This window comes from Thermobia domestica, chromosome 5, assembly GCF_964235325.1.
Source record: "Thermobia domestica chromosome 5, izTheDome1.hap1.1, whole genome shotgun sequence".
Taxonomy (NCBI): Eukaryota; Metazoa; Arthropoda; class Insecta; order Zygentoma; family Lepismatidae; genus Thermobia; species Thermobia domestica.
This window is the reverse complement of record NC_137458.1, coordinates 63,370,057-63,394,372: the sequence shown is the minus strand read 5'-3', so window position 1 is coordinate 63,394,372 and position 24,316 is coordinate 63,370,057. Positions and strand designations below refer to the sequence as shown.

General features: G+C 35.6%; 1 protein-coding gene across 1 annotated transcript in view; it reads left to right on the top strand.

Annotated features, from left to right (window-relative positions):
- The window catches only part of LOC145685938 (cell adhesion molecule 2-like), a gene marked incomplete in the record, with an annotated part of 202,082 nt that overhangs the window by 49,983 nt on the left and 127,783 nt on the right, over window positions 1-24,316 (top strand).

Genomic DNA, 24,316 nt, shown 5'->3' with positions numbered 1-24,316 from the left:
CATTGGCAACACGTTAAAAAAAAAAAAAAAAAAAAAAATCCATCTCCCTACCTCGTCATTTCTTCTCTCTTTGCCCCACTTGTTATAACTGTCTTTCCTCTTATCGTAAAAAGCTTGTTGCTGCATCAAGGGTGTCCCATAAACAACGCAACTTTTTCAAATGCCCACCATTTTTATTCTAGTAAGTTGGCAGCCCTGAGCGTTACACGATTTTCATTTATGGTCTTTGTGGTTAGTAGTCACGGAGAGCGGAAAATGAAATGAAATCTTTAAGTTTTACGTCCCACGGTTATGCCGGTTAGGCTAAAGGGGACGGTGATGATGAGAGATGAATGAAATGGTAGAATGAAGAAAGTGGGAGGAAACGGGAGAACCCAGGAAATCCCACGAGCACGGTGTTAGTCCACCATCACGGAGACCCGAATAGCGCGTGATTGTCATCTGTTTTCTGTATAGGTAGGAATGGATAAGACACAGTTCCGTCGTGACACGTTCCATTCCTACCCGAACAGAAAACAGATGACAATCATGCTCTATTTGGCGTTCAGTTTTTTTTTGCGCTCTACCCTAGTCACCTGTTTTAAGTTAGTCACAAGGAAGCATGTGAGGTTAGTTTTACATCGAAGTTGGACCAGCGGAGTGTGACGTATTATCGTGTTTGTCAAGGTGGAACAAAACGAGGCCTGCCTGCGGTGCCTCCCTTCTTAACTCTCTTCGCCCACTAACGGTCGCTCAGCTATGTTTCTCGACGTAAATAAATATTTTTTTTTGTCAATAAAGTTGTGTGTGTAAAATTTAAATTTTACGATTTATATTTTTCGCATAACCGAAAGTAAGTAGTATTTTCATCTTATTTTAATGAAAAAAAGTGTTATGAAAATTAAAAGAAAAGCTCCTTAGGTCGGGTTTGAACCTACACCAAAAGCGATTTTTATTACTAGCACGCTCGGCTACGAGAGTCGACAACATCCTTTGATATTCTATATGTATGCTACGTGGCGAGAAACGGATAGCTCCAGCCAATCAGAACCGTGTATTTAGTTCCTATGACCAGGGTCGAGCGTGATTTAAAAAAAAAATACACATTCGGCGCTCCGTGGCCAGTACCCATAAAGACAACAGATGAAAATCGTATACCATTCAGTGCTGCCAACTTACTAGAACAGAACATTTCGAAAGTTGCATTCTTTATGCAACACCCTTTACAACAACAAGTTGGGAATGGATTATTTAAACGGCCCAGTTACAAAATTTACTTTGGAATGTAGCTTTAGGTTAGGTCATTAAAAAGTTTGGTTTACGCTTGTCTGCCTGTAACTGTCCATCCATCTGTCCAGGAGACAAGAAATCTCAACAAGATGGATGAACATTAATTTTGGACAGGGACAAAAATGAATAATCGAGTTCGTTGATAGAGGTGGTGCTCAATTTAGGGGTGGTAAAAATTAATCATATCCTGTTATAACGTTGATCACTATAGAGCAAAAACCGTACAGCAGTTCCCTGCAATCGATTAAGCGCCAGAAGAATGCATTTCATCTCGATCCTTACATAACTCTCTACTAAAACAGGAAGTGATAGAAATCCACTGTAACTTCCGGTTTCAATATTGACCTACATTGACCAAAAGTGATATAAAATAGCGCAAACTGTTTTCTTAATTTTTAAATACAGTTAGCGTTGTACGAATAGGTTCTGTGTTCTCTGTTAACTATCTATTCAAACTCGAAATGGCAAAACTCCACTTACTTCCGGTTTTAACATTGATCGCTACAGAGCAAAACCGGTAATATAAATAGCGAGAAGTGATTTTCTGCAATCACTTAACCCTTTTAGGATTTTGGGATTTTTAAGGTAAATTTTGAGTCAAGCAGCTATTGCGTCATCACTATTTACTCTAGGATCATGGTTCGTACCTCATTCTCCTCAGAATAAAGAAATGTTCCAACGGGTGCCATTCACATATCCGTATCATATACTTCAGAAGGGGAATTCGAGGAAAATGGGGATTTTTTGTTGCAAGAAAGACCAATGCCTTTTAACTTAAAGTAAACAGTGATAAAGAAATCGTAAGGGGAGGGGAGAGAAGAATGAGGAAAGAAGCCATAACACGTGTACTCTGTCTGATAATATGTTGACGACATATTCTTGAATCCCGTAAGACCTTTCAGACAGGATTTGCGAGGAAACAAAATAAGCTTTTTTTTTCATTGTTTTCTTGAATTCCAAATAGATGACGTTATGACCCCTTCAACTTAATGAGGTCCTCCTCAAAACACGTGACCCGCGTTGCAATAAACAACTAAACAATAAAAAATATCTAACAGTAATAGTTGTTAGATAGATGTTTTAAAACAATACACACGTTTGATATATACTGTATATATATGTCTTTACCATAAATCCCGAAAGGGTTAACTTTGGAACGTACAACGTCCTTCTGGCAGGACATACTGTCCTAAAAGTCCTACCATGTTTATCATAAATTAGAGTATTTTGTGCAGTTCAGAAGGACAGAAAGTTCTCCTGGCGGAAAGAGCATGAAATCTAGTTTTAGTACAAAAAAAAAAAAAAAAATACGATGGTACGACTACAGTGATGAAAATTTAGCCTATTTTTGGCTAAATCTAGCATATTTAGAAAAGCATTTAGCCCTACAAACCTACCAAATGCTTATAGCATTAAATATAGATTATTTTATTTTTAGCCTATTATTAAGAGACCGATTTTGTTTATTAAAAGAAACAACTAGAATGCCTAATTAGCTTGAAAACTCCCAAAGTGATCATAATTATTAATGTAGATGTACGGAGAATAAGTGTTTGTACGGACTATGATCTATCGAAAGAAGCACTACTGAAAATTGGAACAATGACAGTCTACACAAACACAACCACTTCACAATTCAATGATTCGAGGGTTTCAGTGCCTCGGCTAGCTGCAACGTCATCGATGATGACTTATTTCAATTCAACTGATAATATGGCTGTTAACTTTCACAAATCAGATGAATTGTTGATGGATTTTATTGTAATTTTAAAGTCATGTATGTTGCTTGTTAGTCTTCAGCAAATAAAATTCGACATTTCAAATTTCACTATAACTCACTTATAATCCTACACACAAAAAAGAGGTTGAAAATCTGCAATGTGGGTCATAGACTAACAGTTCAAAATCTAGCTATTTTTGCGTAAAAAAAAGCTTATTTGTGAAGGCCATCTACCCTATTTTCTTCCGAGGCTGTTGGTAATACTGTACGACTGTTAGTTCAATAATGGCGAGATGTTTTCTAAAGGTGATCGTGTGCACGTTTACTCTCCTTTTTTGATTCACCGAACACCAATCATGTGTGCAGTAGAGCGAATTACGATAATAACTGGGAAACACTAAACCTTCTCTTATATTGTTTACTTATATTTTAAAATGCGTACTACTGGAAGATTTTCGTCCTTCCGGAAGGACAAACTCACATTCTTTCCATTGAGTAGATGCGTCCTGCCTGCAGGACGCCGCTCGTGTACAGAAGTCCTTCCGGCATTACAAATGCTTGTACATTCTATCATTAAGTGTTCCAAGAACACTGTAATATCTCTACTAAAACCTGAAGCGGTAAAAATCTGACACTACTTCCGATTTCAATATTAATTAAGAGAATATCACGTCATACAAACAAAACTTCTTCACGTGATGTACACGTGACAATGTTAGTTGTTTTAGTGTTAATTAGACTTGGTATTTTTATCATTATTAATTAAACAATGAGATAAATTACGATTTATCGATTGTTGTTGTAACTAATTGTGCATTGTCTTAGATACAAACTTAGAAAGCGCAGAACGAAGAAAGATAAAACATGGCGGAAAGACGAGAGAACGTTTACTATAGTCAATGGACAAAAAGTTCACTGTCACAACAACCTGGAGTATCAGAAAGTCCACAAGGACATTTCCAGCCTTTCAGAAAGATGAGCGGTAAAAATGAGTGGAAAGCTACTTCGCATCGCAAGATGGCAGAGTGGACACCGTATTTGAGGAATAATTTTTCGTTATTTGAATCAGAACGATACAAAATATCTGAGCCACCAGGACAGTCACTATACACGTCTAGGGAGAAAAATCAAATTGTGATTTCTAATGCATCATCCGTTACTACCACATATGATATCACTGTAATCTGCAAACCTTTCGGAGCTATAAACCAAGTCCTAAAAGAAAGTGTGGGTACCGAGCTGAATGAATTTATCGTCGAGTTCGAAACAAATGAAAGTGCTGTAAATGCATGTCGTTTCTTAAACTTGTCCTTTATTGATGGGAATTTTGTTACAGTGACGCTGAAGACAAATTGAGAGTAAATTTTAATACCAGAACATTTAGCAAATTTTGTTTTCTTTAAATGTGGCTTGTCAAAATCTTGCACGACACTGTTATTTTTTACAGCTTATCAAGCTCAATATTACAACATCGTGAATCAACTTTTGCATTCAATTTAATGAAGGAATCATATAAATTTGTATTGTTCTATAATCGTTTTAAAAATAATTAAAAGAGATTGCAAAACATTTAACTATTCTTGTTGCTTTTTATCTATTGTTCAAAGTCTAATATTTCTTTGAAAAACGTAAGTTTTGTTTACCTTACATGGTAAGATTTAGTTCTTTTGACCAACAAAAGTTTTCATTTTTTGGCTTAGAAACATGATGCAATTGTGAACCATTCAAAATGGTGAACTCCATTCTTAAATCGCAAAAATAGTGTAGTCACTAGCCAAGATGAGACGAGAGAAACCTCTTCCAATAGAAACATGTATGCTTTTCGAGACGAAACAGCACAAAATCTTGTCTCGTACGCAACGCTAGGGAGGAATAGTTGCGATTCAAATTGATATGCTGATCAAAATACATATAACAGCAATTTTGTTCTACCAGTAGAAGTCCAGCCCGTCAGCCAAGACAAAGGTTTATTGACAACATGAGATACAAGACAAAAGACTTTGAATAGAAATATATATACATACTTTTCATGTCGAGACAGACCCAAATCTTATCTCGTGGAGTCCAAACCCTCTCTATCATGTCCAGTGTGATGTTCTCGATGGCCCTGTTAATGCCCCTTCGTAATTCTGACAGTGTAGTTGGAAGTGGAGGGATATAACCATTATTCTTGATGAAACCCCCTCTGGAAGAAATCACACATTTTTAAGTCCAGTGAACGTAATGGCCATATGCAGAATGTGTCTTCTGCGGCCGTTGTACGAGCAATCCATCATCTTTCTGGCAGGCGTCGACTTAAGAATCACTCCATTTCGTGAAATGATTCAATACCCAAAAATGGTTCGCAGAAGTGCGATTGTATCCCTGGATATGTGCGCTATGGCGCCATCTTGCTGGAGCAAGATGTCTAGTATGTTCTCCACTGCAGGGTGCAAAATATCTTGAATCATCGCCCGGTATCGAACACTGGTGGCGGTCACTGCATTACCATTGCCGCCTTCGAAGAAGTAAGGTCCAATGACGTCTGGTATATTCTGTGGGATGTAACACTACACCATACCGTACAGTTCACAAGGTGTGGTGGACGTTGGTGAGTAATCTGTGGATTCTCGGTACCCCCAAAATCTGTACTTTTATTTGTTTACAAACCTATAGAGGTGGAAGTGTGTTTCCTAACTCATAATCAAACGTTATCACGAACCAACTCCTAAATGTGCGTAGCAAATCTGATGCGTTAACTATAATCTGTTTGTTGCAATCGTTGTACCGGTATCAGTTGCACTTTGTAGGGTACAGATACAAATCATATTTTAAAATGTTGTGCAGTGTCGTTTCACTCAATCTCACGTAGTTAGCCTCCCATAGTCTCCCTGATCGTGGCAAAACAGCTATTTAACCACACTTTCTGAAACATCCAGCCATGCGACGAATCGTTGATTCAGAAAGTGCATCCCTGACATGAAACTGGCAAAGTTTAAACAATTGACTTTTGGTTTACAAAATACAGTTGAGTTATTTTCGTTCTCTGAGCTACTGTGAATTATTCCATCTCGCACTTCCTGGACGTGTTCTTCATGCAATATACAAAATAATAAGAAGGTGGTAGATAGAATATTTTCCCCATATTTGTAATATGGAGATCACAAGAGATATTCAAAATAATCTTATTCTCATAAAAATATTGTTTTTTAACCCCTTCGTGAATTATGAACCACCCTGTATTTATGTTTCTATGCACTTAATTTTAAATTCGTTAGTGTTGTGTTGTTGGGAAAATTTCACAATTTGTTATAGCCAGAAATGTCAACTACAAGGCTATTGTGCGAAATAAGTTTTGAGAGTTTCATTGTACTATCAGCTAAAATATAAGTTCTGTAATGCAATTGAAGCAATCCCCAGTACAGGGGCGTCATTTAGGGGGGCAGGGAGGGGGATTTGCCCCCCCTGAGTTTGAGATGTATATAGATTTTATCAATAGAATAGTAGTAAATCAGTGAAAAACGCGAAATTTTACTAATATCAAGGCGAAATTGCTTGCCCCCCCCACAGCAAAATCTGAAATGACGCTCCTGCCCCAGTATAACATATATGGCACATTATGAACTTTTCTGAGTTATCACAAGAATCATATTTTAGAGAACATGACTGATGTATCTATATTAAAAGTTTTATTTCTCTATTGGCGAAATTATGGCCTTAGTAGGCTCCCAAAATTTGAACTTATAGGTAATTGGTGTATATGAGAGAGTATTTAAGTTTTCGTAGTTTTCTCCATTTCACCTGAAATGTGTCATACAACTTTAAATTATAGAACAATAGTAAATGACAAACTTCAAGCTCCCTTTTTCTCCTTTTGAAAATATTGAAGTTGTGTAGACCCAGTGACGTATTCAACGGGGGCTTCCAGGCTTAAGACCCCCAGAAATTTTATTTACTATACTAAAGTAAATGAAACTTCTTGCAGAATTTTCACATTTCCAAGGAATAAAGTTAGCAAAGCTCCTCCCCTTGAAACAAAATCGTAAACACGCCACTGAGTAGGCCACTCTTTCACCCAGGTCCACAATTTTTAATTGAAAAGAAAGAAAACGAATCCCTTGAAATTGCAATATACCTGCCGTTCATTATTAGACCTATTATTATTATTATTATTATTATTATTATTATTATTATTATTATTATTATTATTATTATTATTATTATTATTATTATTATTATTATTGTTGTGCTGTTAAATTAGTATTATTTTATAGAGAAATATAAACCACATTCTAATCGCGTCGATTATTTGACATTTGACATTTTCAGCTTAACAATAAGAAGCAATGTACGGCTTTCCTCATTGTAAAATGCTATACCTCTATTGAGCTCACACAATGCCCTCATGTTTTGCTTCTATTATAAAACTTCTCTATTTATTCTGACTACCAATTGTATACATTGCTAAGCTTGTTCTGTGTAGTGGCACAATGTAGTACACGAGATGCTCATTTATGAGAAAGGAAATTTTACAGCGAAAATTCTACTAATTCTTCCAGTGCATGCTGCGCAATAATCTGTTTTGTAGTGGTTTGCAATTAAATAGCTGATTTAAAAAGTTGAAATAAGCTAGTCTTTAAAGTTTAACGTCCCACGTTTATCAGGGTCGGATCCAGGACGGTCTTCTGGGAGGCGTTGGGTTGTAATACTCCTACTTAAAGCTACTTTTAATAGCTCCATACTCTGGGATGGATTTTATTTATATATATACACACAATAAGAAAATTTCCTCTTCTGGAGGGGAGGGGTGATCGCCCCGATTGCCCACCCTGGATTCGCCCCTGACGGTATGTTTACCGAGGGTAAGGGAGATGATGATAATGAACGAATTAGTAGAATTAAGAAAGTGGAAGGAAACAGAAGAACCTAGAGAAAATTCGAGCACACGGTGTTTGACTACTACCAGGTAAACCAAAAATGTTCTTGCCGTTCTAGAGCAGTGATAAACAGAGAGCAATACAGTGGACGGCAAGTACCTTTAGTTTTCAAAGTAATCACCCACAGCACCTAACACCATTTGTAAACGTTCCTGCAGCTACAAATACCCTAGTGATAAAACTCGACCGTCGTGGATGCAAAGAAGTTCGGATGAATCCAAATCAAAACCCTCTTTCCGACAAAAGTTCTATATACAAAGTAGTAAAGTTTCTTTAAATATATTTGACTAAAATCTGGGGTGAACGCGTCCACCCCGAGCCTCCACGATAACGACGCCTGTGCTTTAACCTAAAGACCATGACTGGACAGGCCCGTAGCCAGCCCAAAAATGTAGAGGGGGCCCGGTAGAAGTTAGGGGGGGGCCGAGCCAACCATATTACAGTTCATTACATAGTAACATCAGCAATTCATCATAACTGCTCTTGAATGTTTAAGTATTTTGCTTCTCTATAATTCTATTAGCCCACTCTACACACACACATCAAGTTAATAATCTACATGAAAAAACGTAAATGTTATTAAATAGGTATTACTAACTACACGAATTAGATTTAAAATAAATATTTTTTAATAGTCCCACATGTAATACTGCTATCTGTAAAAGCCAGATCGCTACAATAATAAAATGTCCTACCAACGAGGGATACTTTGTGTCCACAGTATAAAAATATGTCAATTTACGATAAATCAAAACATTCAAATTTAATATATGATTAGTATATGTTTCAGGAAGGCATAGGGCAATAACTAGAAGATTCTAAAAAATTAATGATATTACTAGTGAATATAACACAAAAAGTATAACGTGTGGGCAAAAAGTAACCCCAATTGGTAGTGCGAGGGTTACACTATGAAATATCACTGTATATATTCAAAACTTGTACAAGATAATTTAACACTACCAACTTATTCAATATTTATCAAAAACAAACATTTCGTAAGACAATTAAGGTTATGTTGCTACATTTAATGCCAATTAGACATGATTAAACTTTCCATCATAATGAATAATTATTTTGAATATTTTATCGTGCATCACAGGTGGAAATTCACACTTACTATTCCAAAGTTACCTTGACTTGTAAATGTTTTCAAAAAGTTTCATCACGTGTAGCCAACATAACATGTTCATACAAAAAAGGTATGTATAACATGTTTAGAATGCAAACAAACTTTACATTAATTAATAATTTGTTATAAGGGAATAGGTGTGTGCTGAATAGGTGTTATAATTATTCCTTGAAACAAAATTTGCAACCTTTATAAAACTCTTTATATACGTGAAGAAACCTAAAAAGAGATAAACTAACAGTATCTGTAAGGAGCTACCATTTTATTGCATCGTCAATTTTCATTATGCTATTAAAGATTGAAAATTAACACAAAGGAATCTTAGAGCATTAATTTTCTTGTTTTTGATGCAGCAAATCGTAGCACAAGCTCGTCCAAATTCAGTTTCTTAGTTATATCCTTATTATAACTTAAAAGAACAAGGTCAGCTTTACGCTCATGACGCATGGATAGCCTCTGAGGACGTAAAATTGCTGTGAGCCGAGAGAAACAGCTTTCTACCGTTGCTGTACTACACGGAATTGTTAGTGCAGCATCGATTAATAGGCTCAGACCAGGAAATGCAGCTTCATAAGTTTCAAGGGAATTTGCTAATTCCACTAACGACTCTCTCTTCTGAATCAAAGAGTTAGCCAAATGAAGTTCAGCCTCTAAGTTTACCAACTTCTTTTGATACTCTGCGTCGTGACACAAGATGTTGCATAGTGGTTCTAGAGTCTCAACAGACCCTAGTTGTAATAAATTTTTACAAGCTGCCTTTATTACCATACAGTCTCTTTCCTGAAATCTACTCTTCAGTTCAGAAGAGCAATGATCAATGAGATCATTATATAGGCACTGGTATTCTCTTTAGTCCTCATTTTTAGCCTCCAGTCTAACATCGCCTGCATCCACAATACTGTCCCTGAATATTTCAGGGAATTTCCGTTGTCGTTTTAAGGGGGGCTTTTCATTTAATTTACAAGTTGATTTAGCAGCATCGAAAATACTTTTATAAACTTCATTGCCTCTCATTTCGGTCAATTGACCTTCAACGCAGTCAACCAGTTTCAGAGCTGCCTCGATATCCAGACTCTTCTGTTGAAGGAGATGAGTCACTGGTTTCAAATATGTAAGAACTTTCACCACGGCTTCCGTAAGAAAACAAAACGAAAAACTAGTTACTTGAGACAGTAGTCCAATGGCTTCTGTTTTAAGGTGGCCAAATTGATCTGACGATGATGACTGGCTAATTGACTCGAGAGTCGTAACGATTACTTCTCTCTCTGAATGAATTATACTAGCAGAATCCAAATGTCCTGTCCACCTCTGAGGCAAAACACGTTTCAATGAAGCACCCTCATAAATTTGTGCCACTCGGCCTTTTCTAAAAAACACATACAATTGTTCATATACGTCAAAATATTCTACTTCCGGAATACTCTCAATTGCACGCATAACGACCAGGTGTAACTGATGGTTAAAACAGTGCACGAACAACACATTTCTTCCCAGTTGCTTTGATATCAGTGCCTGAACTCCCCCACTGGCACCTTTAATGACTGAGGCTCCATCATAGGATTGGGCGATTATTTTCTTAAGATCAACCTGTATGCTTTCTAATCTTTTAATAATTTCAGATGTCACTGTACCTGCATCTTGTGCTGGAAGGTTTACAATCCCAACACATCTCTCGTTTGGCTTCTTCTTCACTACATATCTCCAAGCAATGGACAAATCTTCAACTCCCTGTTTGTCCCTTGTTTCGTCAGCTAACAACGCTACACACGCACTTTCATTTACGTCTTTCATTATGATTTCAACAACAGTTTCTGCCATTATATGAATAATTTCGTTTTGAATACCAGCACTTGTATATTTCGCGTTCTCCGGAACGGTTTTGGAAATATCTTGTAACCGTTGATCTTTTCTCAGGGAAAATTGAAATAGCTTAAGAAAGAGCCCATTTGCGTCTATTCCTGCTTGTACATTTTCATTACTATCTCCTCTGAGAGACAAATCGTTAACAACTAAGAATTGGATAACTTCGGCAATCGATTTTACGTAATACCTGTGGTTTTCCACAACATCACTACATATTTTCTTTTGAATGGTTTCTCCTGTATGTTCTCTTTTCATCTGTTCTAAATAGTGGGCCATCGCAATTTTGTGAGCCTGCGACAGAGCATGTTTTGCAAAGCCTTTTCCTTTTTCTGTCGCATGTTTCCAGTTATTAAAACCAGTACTTACAAATGATGGATCAGAATTTACACTTGGAAATTTGCGACATGGAAAACAAAATGCAGAGTCAGTGCTAACAGAGTATTCTAACCATTCCCACGTCTTAAACCACGCGTACTGGAACTTTCGAGTGTGACCGCTAACTTTCGTTCCTGGGTAAGCTGATAAATAAACTTGTTGAGGCTTCTTATCCCTAGATCTGATGGAGCTGGTAATGAAGACTGATCTACCGCTTTAGCAGCAACTTTTTTACTTGCTGTTTCGGAACTACTACCAACAGATGAAAAACTGGAGCTAACTTCTTCAGTACCAGTGTCACCGTCACCGGAGGAGATTCTGGTTATTGGCTTTAAGAAGCTCATTATTGACTTCTGCTTTGAAGCCATTTTTCAGACTGATCTTGAAAATTCTATGATCTGAAATGACGGAAATGAAACGCTGTAATACATACATTATTGGCGGCAACGGATTAATGCATTACCTAAGAATGTGTTGTGCTGGATTTAGTAAAATGAGTTTGTGTTAGTGTTGTGAAAATGCAGTCTGTACTCTTACTTATTTATCCCTGGGGTTTTGCAAACAAATAAAGTTAGTAACAAACTAGATCTGTTCTTTCTATTTTCATTTGCATACGCAGTGACAATAAATTCCGATTTCTCTAAGTGGGATTGATTGCAGATTTCTGACCCCCTATTCAGTATACAGTGGTAGCAACCATGCAATTGAAGAAAATGTTGACCCTTGGAAAAAGAAACGAAAAAAGAAAACTAATGGAATCATTTTCTTTTTTACAAGGGTCAACATTTTCCTCAATTGCATGGTTGCTACCACTGTATACTGAATAGGGGGTCAGAAATCTGCAATCAATCCCACTTAGAGAAATCGGAATTTATTGTCACTGCGTATGCAAATGAAAATAGAAAGAACAGATCTACTATGTTACTAGCTTTATTTGTTTGTAAAACCCCAAGGATAAATAAGGTAAGAGTACAGGCTGCATTTTCACAACACTAAAACTTAAACTCATTTTACTAAATCCAGCACAACACATTCTTAGCAGTTTATTTGTACAAGAGTCAATATTTTCTTTAAAAAACACATGTATCAGTAATTAATATTGAATGGGGATCAGAAATATACAATTATCATCCCTCTAAACGGAGCGGTAAAGTTAATGGGAAATATCTATGAACATTAAGATCAAGAACGAGAGATGATCTACTGTGAAATAAGGAAATTAAACTTTATTTAAGCCCCTGTTTAGGGTTAACTTGCGAAGTTGCCCGTCCGTTTTTATCAAAATTTTGAAAATTTACCTAGAAGAAATGGATAATTTGATTGCCTGTGTGCTTGATAACATGTAAGTAAAGCGTAATTTATGTTCAATATCTTTTGATAAGCGATTATAACGACAGGACTAATTCGAAAGTAGAGGCAACTACTTGTCTCTAGGTTCAGGACGGTTGGATTGCGGATAATTTTCGAGTAAACATGGCTGCAAATGTACAGGGTCTTTGTGCTGGATGTGAATTGACAGTACTAACATTTGTAAAACATGATGTTTATAATGAGGTTAATCTTTTGAATATGTGTAAAATTAATGGGTTAATGAATGAAAGAACAAAGACCACCAACAATCGTTCACGATTTTCTGCTTGAGATAGGAGAGCTCTACAAACCTAACTACTAAGGTAAGTGGGAAGTAGACATAACCTAACCTAAGTAACCTAGTAGTGCGTTATCCAACCTTACTTCGGATTTAAGCTTCGCTCGTTCTTTTCTCTGAACTCCACACTCCCCATTAACTACCCACAATCGTGCTCTGCGCGGCCCGCCAGTCTCACCTGTAGGTTAATAATGAATTTCCTTATGTAATCGTGGTTCCTTCCCCATACTCCCACCCTCGAGGTAACATAACAGAACATAGAATGAGTAAAGTTTAAGTAGAAATTGATGATTGTAGACTTTATTATGTTTTTTGTTTAAAATTAGGTGGACGGATAACTTTGAAATAATTCCCTTGTTTACAATTACAGTTGTAATTTTTTAAAAATATTTATAGTAAGTTCTCGTTTAAAATCTTAACTTAAACTCGTTTTATTTAAATGAACCACCTGCACACTACACCAAGAAGGCACATGCCACAATAGCTTAAAAAAAAAACTATGTTATTCAAAGCTACACTGAGAAAAAATGTATGTGACGTACGTAATATCGTATGTTATATTTGTAAATCCTGTAGTTTTTGGTCTTAACGTACAGCAAGCATATAACTGAAAACGCATATTTTATCATACTTTCTGTATAAGTGTTCCATCTATACATACTTTCTGTATGAAACAATATAGGCGGTCAGTATCTCACATACAAAAAATGTATATAACATATAGCTGACGAAGGTAACATACATATATGTATGTAATATAAGGAAGACTGTTAGACATCAGACAACCTGCAACGGCATGATGTAACACCTAAAAGCAGTGCCTATGTAGCATACGGATAACGTATGCTCAGTTCTGATTTTTGTAGTAAGCAAGAGGATTCCGTATATTTGTTCAATATACCACTGTCCGGAGAACAGATTTTTCTGTGTAAGTAAACGCTACACCCATCTAGTATTGAGTAAAAGCATCACTGCTTGTTTCATGTTGAATTACAACATTATTACGCATACGCGATTAAGAAATGGTTCCAATTTACAACGTTTTTTATATGAAAACTAGCTACTTCCACTGGATCCCCCACCCCAAGTACAATAGAAAACATTCTGCTACTTAATTTCTCCTCTAAATCTTGCAAATGTTTACTACTCCTGGCTCAACAACCCGGAATTTAATCCTTAAACTTAAACGTTAGATACGTTCACTTGCTCAGTTATCTACTCATCTATTTAAGGTAATTTAGCTTAACTTCATTCTTCTACAAGAACAAACATATGAAAGTCTTTGCAACCATTACTTTTTCGGTGAATGTTCCACCACAGTTCTTGCTTTACATATCACACCACAATAATTTACTAAAATCAATCATCACCTTTAACGGAACTCGGAGCTCTTAATTTACTTCTCAACTAGACAAGTCTTTACTTTAGGCAAGGCAGTGACAATAAACCAATTAATCTGAGACGGTTCACGCAATTATAGTTACAGTTCCCGAGAAGGAAAGACAGAAAACAACGCGCCCCTCGGGGTTCTAACCCGTCTTCACTCGCTGACGCTCGTTTGGCAATACTATGTACTGACAGGATATCTCTGCCTTGCCCAATGTAAACAGTTACCCTCAACTAATTGTTTCACAATTAATCTAAGGTTTGCTGTTGACGAGGATTTTGCAATACATGTATGTACTACAACTACAAATAGAATAACAATAACTTACCGTTAGTGCAATCGACAAGTTCCTGCGCCTGCTTTTATGATTTGGCTTGCAGTAAACACTTCACACTTCGCCTCCTACCTCCCAGATGAAGAAGTATTGTGAACATATTCCTTCTTTTCGGAAAACTTGCTTCAATGTGTATTGTGTCATTTCATATCGAGATTCAAGAAGACTGATAAACTTTAGACTGATAAACTCCTTTAAAATATGTTTAGAAGTGTTTGTCAAATAGTTAAAATGGAAAAATTCTTGGAATAATCTTTCGCATATTACATTTTATTCTTAGTGTTTACACATAGAATTAATCGAGATTTTTACAAGCCTTCCGTGAAAATTTATGGGGGGGGCGTAAAATTTTAGGGGGGGCCCGGCCCCCCTTGCCCCCCGTGGATACGGGCCTGTGACTGGACTACATTAAACTACATCTTTTACAGGTATTTTTTAAATAAATGTTGAGTATACGAGTTGAAAATACTAAAGTGTTACTATATTTGTTCTTATTTCCTCCGTCAGGTTGAGTTGAGGTGATAAGTCTTCCCTCAACGGTCCGTGTGCAAAGGTCGATCTGTAACTTGTACCCTCTATAATACAAATTGTGGAAATCAGTTAGGCAGATGTTTATTGCACTTGCAAGATAGGATGCATTAATATATAGTCTGAATTTATCTGTATGGTACACAGGATTTTCAATGAGTTTGATCCTTTTTCTAAGTCAATATTCATAGTAAATAAAAGATTTGGTTGATCAATGACGAATAACATAGTTACCAATATTACTACCTCAATCTATTGCGTTCATCATGCGAGTTGGAATGAGGGTATATATTGAAAGAACGTCCTAAAGCTGTTTCAATTTCTACGTTCCTTTGCTCATTACTCTAATTTCTAACACCGTTTAACACAGGTTCTGAGTCAAACTGGTAACACTACGCTTGGGTTAGGCGCAACACCAGCTCTTCAGTATTGATATAACACAATAAAGAAATATTGAAATGAAATCTCTAAGTTTTACGTCCCATGGTTATGCCCGCTAGGCTAAAGGAGACGGTGATCATGAGAAATGAGTGAAATGATAGAATGAAGAAAGTGGGAGGAAACGGGAGAATTCCCAGGAAACCCACGCACATGGTGTTTGTCCACCACATAGTTCACTTGCTGTGAGCTGGGATCGAACCAGAGACCCTATGCACCAGAGCTAACACGATAAAGAGGTAGTCACGCTGGGATCACTGGTGATATTAAAATTGTTAAAATTAAACTGTGTTAACGCCATTATCTTTTGTTGTCTATTTCCATATTATTAATGTACTAAAATCAATTATTGTATTAGATAAATAAGTTTATTATCCTTGCTATAGAGTAAGAAAATAGCTTTCGTATAAACACTGGTTACTGATGTTACGATTTCTCTTAGTGCTTAATTGAAATAATAAAGTTGTACTTTGAGCTACTTACGTTGGTGTGATGACATAATGTGCGACCAGTGGCGTATTTAGGGGGGTGGCTTCCGGGCTTAAGCCCCCCCCGAAATCTTACTTAGTATAGTAAAGTAAATGAAATATCTTGCAGAATTTTCACATTTCCAGGCAAAGCCCCCCCTCCGAAAGTTAGCAAAAGCCCCTCCCGAAACAAAATCGTAAATACGCCACTGTGTGCGACAATGATAATTCAAAGATTACGTTTTATCAGCTTGATTATTATTAGAGTAACCGTGAACTCTTGCAATAATTTGACAAAAGAAAAGGTGTAATATCTGTAATAACATCACGTATAATACATTACAAGATGTTGATACGGCCGTTCGATCCTTAATATTTGAATATTCAACTAAGAGTTTGGTCAAAGGATACTACAGTTATATTCTACCTTGTTACTTTTCTGAAAATAATCTCATGGAAATAAAGTAGCTCCTGTTTATGACTTTCGCAACCTCTGAAAACAATTTTATATTCGCTATCAGCAAAATGATCGAAAGAGTTATTACTATTTACAAATTTGATAGTTTTTTTTTTCCTGTCGACAACTCACTTTTGATCTTGTAACTAGCGCGTGATTTTTTTTGTATACGTCGTTACGATCTGATTTCTGATAGCAGATTATCCATCACACTGCAGTGGTTCAAATCTCACTTTTCTATGTGACCTGACAATGGACTTAAATACAAACTAATCAATCAATCACTGTCAGCAAAACATTAACTAAACTCTGCTCATGACAGTAAAGACGATCACGCGATTCCTACTATGGGTTATTTGTGGGGATATTTTGAAGTAAGAAAATCTGCATATTCTTTTATCATAGGCAACCAACATTTCTTTTATTTTGTGCAGGTTGCATAGAAGTTAGGGAAAGTTATAATTCTAAAGGGGGTATAGTCAGCCACCGTTAAAGTAACCGTTATCCGTTAAAATGTTAACGGATTGCTTCCGTTAATGAATTCGACAGAGATAATCGCTCTAGCTATCTAGTAAAAAACAAAATTCAAATATTCGCTTTCTTTTAAGAGTTTTGTGGAGTAACGGACTGACTAATATTACAATTCTATAAGACCTAACAGCGTGATCCTAATACGTTAATTAATCAATGTGTTGTTAGCTTTATTCGAACTATATCCAAAGCCACATTTCATATTTGAACCGGAAATCAAATTTTAGAGTTGAGGAAATGAAGCTCGAATGTGGAATACGTAAAACCAAGATCAGAAATGGCAAAAAAAAGTATTTAGAAAAAGTCTTTTATGTGGGTTCTTGAATAAAAAGTAAACAAAAAATGACTTACAAAATATTTCGTGTTTCACATTACACTCTGTATGGTAGAAATATGCACATTGCGCAAAAACAATGAAAACAGGCTAGAGACTTTCGAAATCTGGGTGTGGAGAAGAGTGAGGAAAAATTTACTGAGTTAATTGGAAAATCGAATGAGGAAGTGTTAGAAATAGCAAGGGGTAAAATAATAATTTTAAACGTAATTGGAAAGATAAAGAGAAACTAATTGGGCCAGTGCCGGTAAAGAAACGGTATTGTGGAAGATATGAAAGAAGTTACGGTGATAGGAAGAAGAAGGAGGATTGAAAGAAGATACAGTTGATGATCGGTATTAAAACAGAAAAGTATTATTTTAAGTCGATGAAGGTAGCTGAGAATTGTGGCTTATAGAAGCTTCTCTGTTTGCTGCAAATGCGTGTCAAAAATGTCAAAATACCTTTGATAGAAAGGATACTTACCGTGCTTTTTTGGACCTTCTCTATTATAAATAATTTATAGAGGCAGGAAAGTCGTGGATAGCCGTTCCCTCTAGATCTGTAAGCTGCTGGGAACCAACATGAGAAAAGTTAATTAACTGCCAGTTAACAAGTACAAGGACTTCAATAAGTTTTGAACAGATTATTATAGTATTATTATTAATAGTTGCAATACGATGATGAAATTTTAGGTGTACATACTTTAATCCTTTGGCTACAAGACCATGCCACGCTGTGTAACCGCCATCTGCTGTGACGCGTCTTGTCAAATGTTCTTTCCGTACTTCGGTAAAATTCAGGTGGCTGACGTTTACACCATTGTTTCAGACTAGAATTAAGGATATTGTCATTGTCGAATGTTTTCTCACGTAGGTGGGCCTTCAGATGACTAAACAGGAAGAAATCAGACGGAGTTAAGTCCGTACTATGAGGAGGCTGAGAGAGACGACTTCTCATTCCTTTTTCATGATTTTCTGTTGTGTCATCGTGTCTATGTGAGGCTTGGTATTGTCATGATGGGTTGTGTTGATTTTACCTTACAGTTCTGCCTCTTGGTCTGGAGAACTTCTCACACCTTGTCCAGTAACAAAGAATAACCCTCCTTGTTAATTGTAGAGTCATGTGCCGAGAATCCTGTGAAAGTGATATCACATTGATCCCAGAAAAAGGAGACCATAATATTCTGGCCTGAACTGGAAAGTTTAGGTTATCCAACCGCAGCAACCAACGTTGTATAGAAACGCTCTTAATTATGATCTCCATTAACTGAAAGCAACTTCCTATGAATTGATGTGGTTACTTCATCACTAGTTTTGAACAGGAATTCCATTACCGACCGTTGTCGCATTCTTATGGCTACTTTGGTGTACATTATGGTGTTCTGTGAACGATAGGAAACAACAGTTACCATTTTGAAGCCAAAGAATCAAAGTATGTTCACGTAAAATTTCATCATTATATTGCTAATAATAAAAATATTATACCCATCTGTACAACACTTATTGAACGCTTTTTGTTAAATATAATTTTCGATTCGTGAAGGATATTGTCAATATGGCTTAAAGATTGCTCTATTTTTCTAATAACATTTACAGGACTAGAAGAGAACATCTTATTTTCAAATACGTCTTTATGTATCATATTTTAATACACTTTGAGTGCACGAGTATTCAGAATTCAGAATCCATCAAGAGTATGACTGCAATAAAATAAAATTTATTCCACTGCTACTAGCTTTTAAGCTATATAAGTGTGTGTATGTGTGCGTTTTGAGTAATCTAGTTACTATATATTACAGATATGATCAGTATGTATTCAGTATACGAGATCTACTTCAAATGTTCTCTTTTCTCTTAGTAAGTAACAGCCTTCTTAACCCAAAGAAGAACCGACTGCTCATACTGTTGACTAAGAAATAAAATGTATTTCTATTCATGGAGAAACTGAATGCGTATATTACATATTTGTGCACTGTATGATATATATGTAAGAAATGATTGTAAAAACGTCAGAGTGGTATGTTGAAATATTATGATAAAATTTTTACTTCCTGTATATAAAGTGAGTTTTCTTTGTCAGTTTTAACAATGTGAAAGCAATTTCTCACTTTATTTCTTTTCGCCTCTTGTATGATCACAAAGCATTCTCAATATATGTGCAAGTATATTCGACTTTGTTGAATTCACACAACGGCTACTTACAACTCTTCAATTCCCATTTCTTTTCCTGATCCCTTTTGATGGTCTACGAATTGTTCATGTTCCATTTTCTTCTCCTTTTTCTATCTCTTTTTTCTACCATCCTTCACCTCTTTCTTTAATAGTAAAGAATGTTTTCTTATGATTTTAAAGTAGTGACGAAGAAGAATTGTCCTTCTCTCTTTCTTCGTTTCTTTTATAGATCTGTTGTCATGGTTATTGGTCGTAAAAAAAAGTTGTGTGGAAACAGAAAGAAATTGATATATTCACGCCTCTCTTTACGTAAAATCCAATGATATTTTTTCTTACTTTTTTTCATTTAATATAGAAATTGAAATAAAAGAAGGTTGCATCTCTAACTGAGTTGCGGAAAGAGGCAGAACTACTCCGTTCTAGGATTTTTAATATAATGAAAACTAAAATACACTTTAAAACCTACCACAATAACAATGCTTAGAATGTTTCCTAGAGCAGTTATATATTGTCTTTCCTTGAGATCCAGAGTCTCTTTCCGTATATGTCATTGAAAGATTTGCCCACCGCAACGAACGCAAAATATGTGTTAACAACTTCTGTTGGCGAATCTTAAAAAATACGGAGGATAGATTATTCCACCACACAAAAGTTACGTCAGTGATGTCACATCGCAAAATCATTATATGATATTTGTAGAGATGTGGCAATGATCGTTATGGAAAGTATATAGGAATCAGTTAAAAGAGAAAGGAAAGCCCAGTGTTATTACCTCAATAAAGCTTATATTGACATTGAAAGTGTCGATAGTCGATAGTTTTGTGTCGATAGTCAGCCACAGTGGGAGCTTTACATAGATTTCAGTGAAGTCTATTTATTGTGTCTAAAATTGATAATAAATAGTTTTCTCTCTTCTATAAAATCTACTTTTTTGGACTTATGTTGTTTAAGCATCATTCGATTTAGTTGTAAATTTTGATTGGGGATATGATGGTGGATATGATAAGATAAAGCATTTCCTCCACGTGTAAAATAAAGTTGGTAAGCTTCACTATATAACGACATCAAATATCGCAAAGTGAGAAGCAAATTTTCCGTTGTAAACCGTTGCGAAATGAGGCTTCAGTTATTAAACAAAATGCCTATTCTATAGTGTTAGATATACAGTATAGAATGCTAATATGTATCCCAATTTTAGCAGATAATGTCTCTAAATTAAAACCTTTATCAATATATGCGTGATACCGCACCGTTTCCATGATATATAGGGTGAACCAAAATATACAATACGTACTACAGAGTATGAATGTGGAAGTGAGCATACCATTACTGAGTTTGAGAGGCATATTGATATGCTGGAAAAAGGGCAAACAATCATCAAAGGGCCATCAACAGCAATAATTATCTGTAAGCGATGACAGATGAAATAATGACCACGAGCAATTGGAGCAAAATTTAATTAATGCAACTTTTGGAATGACACATATCTTCCTGGAGGGAGCAGGGACATAGTCCCACACTGGACAGGATTGTTAGAGGAAGTGTTAGTTGAAAGTGATCACAATCTGCACAGGTACATGCACAATCGCGAAACATCATGGAAGGATATTATGTTTGAAAACACTTTTCGATGTTCGATTGCTGTTGCAGCCTTGAACAATGTATTTCTTCACATTGGAAACATACTCGACAGGCGACAAATAGACAAGAGATTTGCAATGGATCCAAAAGTAAATTTTCGTCGTATTTCTATATGATTTACATTCTGCCGTTTAGTAATAATATTCTCGAACGTTCTGTGTATCTCCGAAACGATGAGATATCATGCATATATTCACATAGCCTTTTTGTTGCCCACAATCACAATAGTAATTATTAAAATGAGTCCATTGTTTGAATTTCCTTTCGTCTTTTTGTTTCGATGCTAATATCCCCGAGCTTCTAAGATATTCTATTTTTAAACCTGACATAAAACCTGAGTAGCTGTATAAACAAAACAGGAGGATAAAAATAAAATGCTTAAGGACGTTTGTGAGTCCTGTTGTTGATGGATTGGCACACGGAAGACCGTTCAAGTTAGGTGAAAACCAATGTATCCATGAAATGATGTTGATCATCTTCTCTATTTAGGTAGAATTGTTGTATTTATGATACCTTTCTGTTAGTGTTACGTTGACAAAAATAATACGGTGACTTTCTCCAGGTTAATGTTGCGCTAATTGGCCATATATGTTTACAGTGTTCTTTGTATTATTTTTATATTTTGTATACTCTCCTTTCAATACAGTCTGCAGTCAGAAAGAATGAAATAAATTTCATGATAGTTTTGTTTTCTGAAATTCTTTACTGTTCGTAAGTGCTGTCTAATTTCTCCATATACCGTAGTTTCACATCAGGTTTGAATATAGAAACATATAGGGTTTCTATTAGCTTAAACAATCAAAATGATCCGAAAATACAAGGAAGAATCTTTGAGAGAGATTTGTGTATTTAATACAGAATAATAATTCTGTAATAGTCATTATAATTTTCATAGTTGTATAATTTAGTAAATAAGTTGAGAAAATTGTATGTTAATATTTTTTCCTCTAAGAATTTTAATAGCAAACTGACAGAAGGATAGTTAGAAATTTATCATCAATTTCATCATAGGTATTCTGCCATTGTTGGCATGTCACTTGCTTCAACTGAGAAGCTTCCATTCTCCATGACCTTCCGCTAACCTCTTCGTTTTCATGTACGATTTCTCTGTTTTGATATCATCCACTAATTGTATTCTCCTTCTCCTTCCTACCATAATACCTTCTAGCACGTCCCTCCTGATCCAGTTTCTTCTTTGCCAACGTCCCAACCAGTTTCTGTTCCTCTTCTTAATAATACCTAAAAATTGTTCTTTTCTGCCACACCATTTCTAACACCCTCTCATTTGTTTTCACTCCATCCAGTTAATTCTTTCATTCTTCACCATACCCACATTTCGAAAGCTTCCAATCGTTTTTCATCATTTTCGCCTAATAGTTAGAAATTGTTGATCAATAAAATATTTATAGCAGAAAATTATGTAAACAAGAACATAAAACTTGTTAAAACCTCATTTATTATATTAGTTGAAATAACTTTCCGAGTAAGTGGTAAGCCATACACGAGTAAGAATCTATTAGAACTATGATGCTAATGGCGAGGTCAAGAAAATATAAGCGAAATAAACATAAAGTGGGCTGTAGTGGCTTTATGTACCTGCCTAGATGTACAGAAAACACACAGATATAAGACGATGCAAATAGGAGACTATATGGATCTTTCTCATAACCCAAGCCATGAGTCTGCATAACATCCTTTTCTTCTTCTCTCTTAGAAGAAGGAATCGCATCGCATCACATTTGCATCGCATACTTGATGTTCGTGTCAGAGGAAAAGACGAAGCGCTCACGGAAAGCAGGGGGAATACATCGTATATGGTAAAAAGGGAGAACACGAATACTTCGTCTGACCTTCTACGTTCGCATACATTTATCCTTCCATCCTCTGCTTAGTGGTCTCTTACATGTATATTGTTGTGTGCATGCAACATCGCACTAACTTTCAAGTCGGAAGGTAAAACTAATCCTTAAATAATTTATTTATAATTTTCTCAGAATAGAAACAAACTGTTCTCCCATCAGAGGTAGTTAAACTCATACTTAGCTTTTCTAAAAGAAAAATATTCTGAGAGAAATTGTGTATATAAAAACATAAACAGATTATTCTGCAAGTATCTTATTTCGATACACGCACAATACTTAAAGGTATTTAGTAAAGTCAATTATTTACTTAATTTAGTTTGGTAATTAGAGATAAATCACATTTAATTAGAAGATTTAGGTACGAAAAAAATAATATTACTGGCTAAAAACAATTTTCGGAAGTCGCGTAGTTAATTAAAGCTTAATGAATAAGTATAAAGCCAGTTTCTGTTTTCATCTAATGTATTTACTAGATTTTTAAATATTTTCAAAGCAGCAAGAAAAAAATTCTAAGTTATTAACTATATTCTACTTATCTGTTTTATTCATTAACGCAACAATAATATTACTGTCTCCGTGCTATACAAAATATGGAGAATTCCGTGCAAAAAGAATTCAAGTCCACTTCTGGTCATTTTGGACATATATCATGCATAAGATGATGCCCCTTTCCGTGCTTAAAAGATTAATGTTTAGATATTGTAAATAACTCTTAATACATGTAAAAGGTGCAGCCACTAAATTTTCTCTTTCCACTTTCTTAAACTAAACCACGTTATGCTGTAGTTATTAATTGAACATTCCTTTGTGAAATACAAACAAAAGTATTAGGCTTTTTCGGAAAATTTCGCCCAAAGAAAACACCTCCGAAAGCAAACTACCCTGTCTTGGTATTCTCATGGAAGTATAACATTATAGAGTTATGAATGACATATTTATTTATGAAATATGAACAATATCACCAGAGTTGTTTTCGAGAAAATAGTCCAGAGAACACCCTAAGAATAAACTAACCCTATTACGTCTTTTCAGGATAAATGAATTATGCCATATTGTCAGATTGTTAATGAAATATTTATTTATGAAATGCGAATAAAATTTCCCGTGCTGTTTTTAAGAAAATCGTCCAAAAACGGACACTCCAAAGATAAACTACCCCCTAGTACATTTTTCAAGACAAATGACTTACCAAAGGAAGAAAAAAACTCGCTCTCAAAAATGAACTACCCCTTGCCGACTTTTCCCACATAAATGACTTATA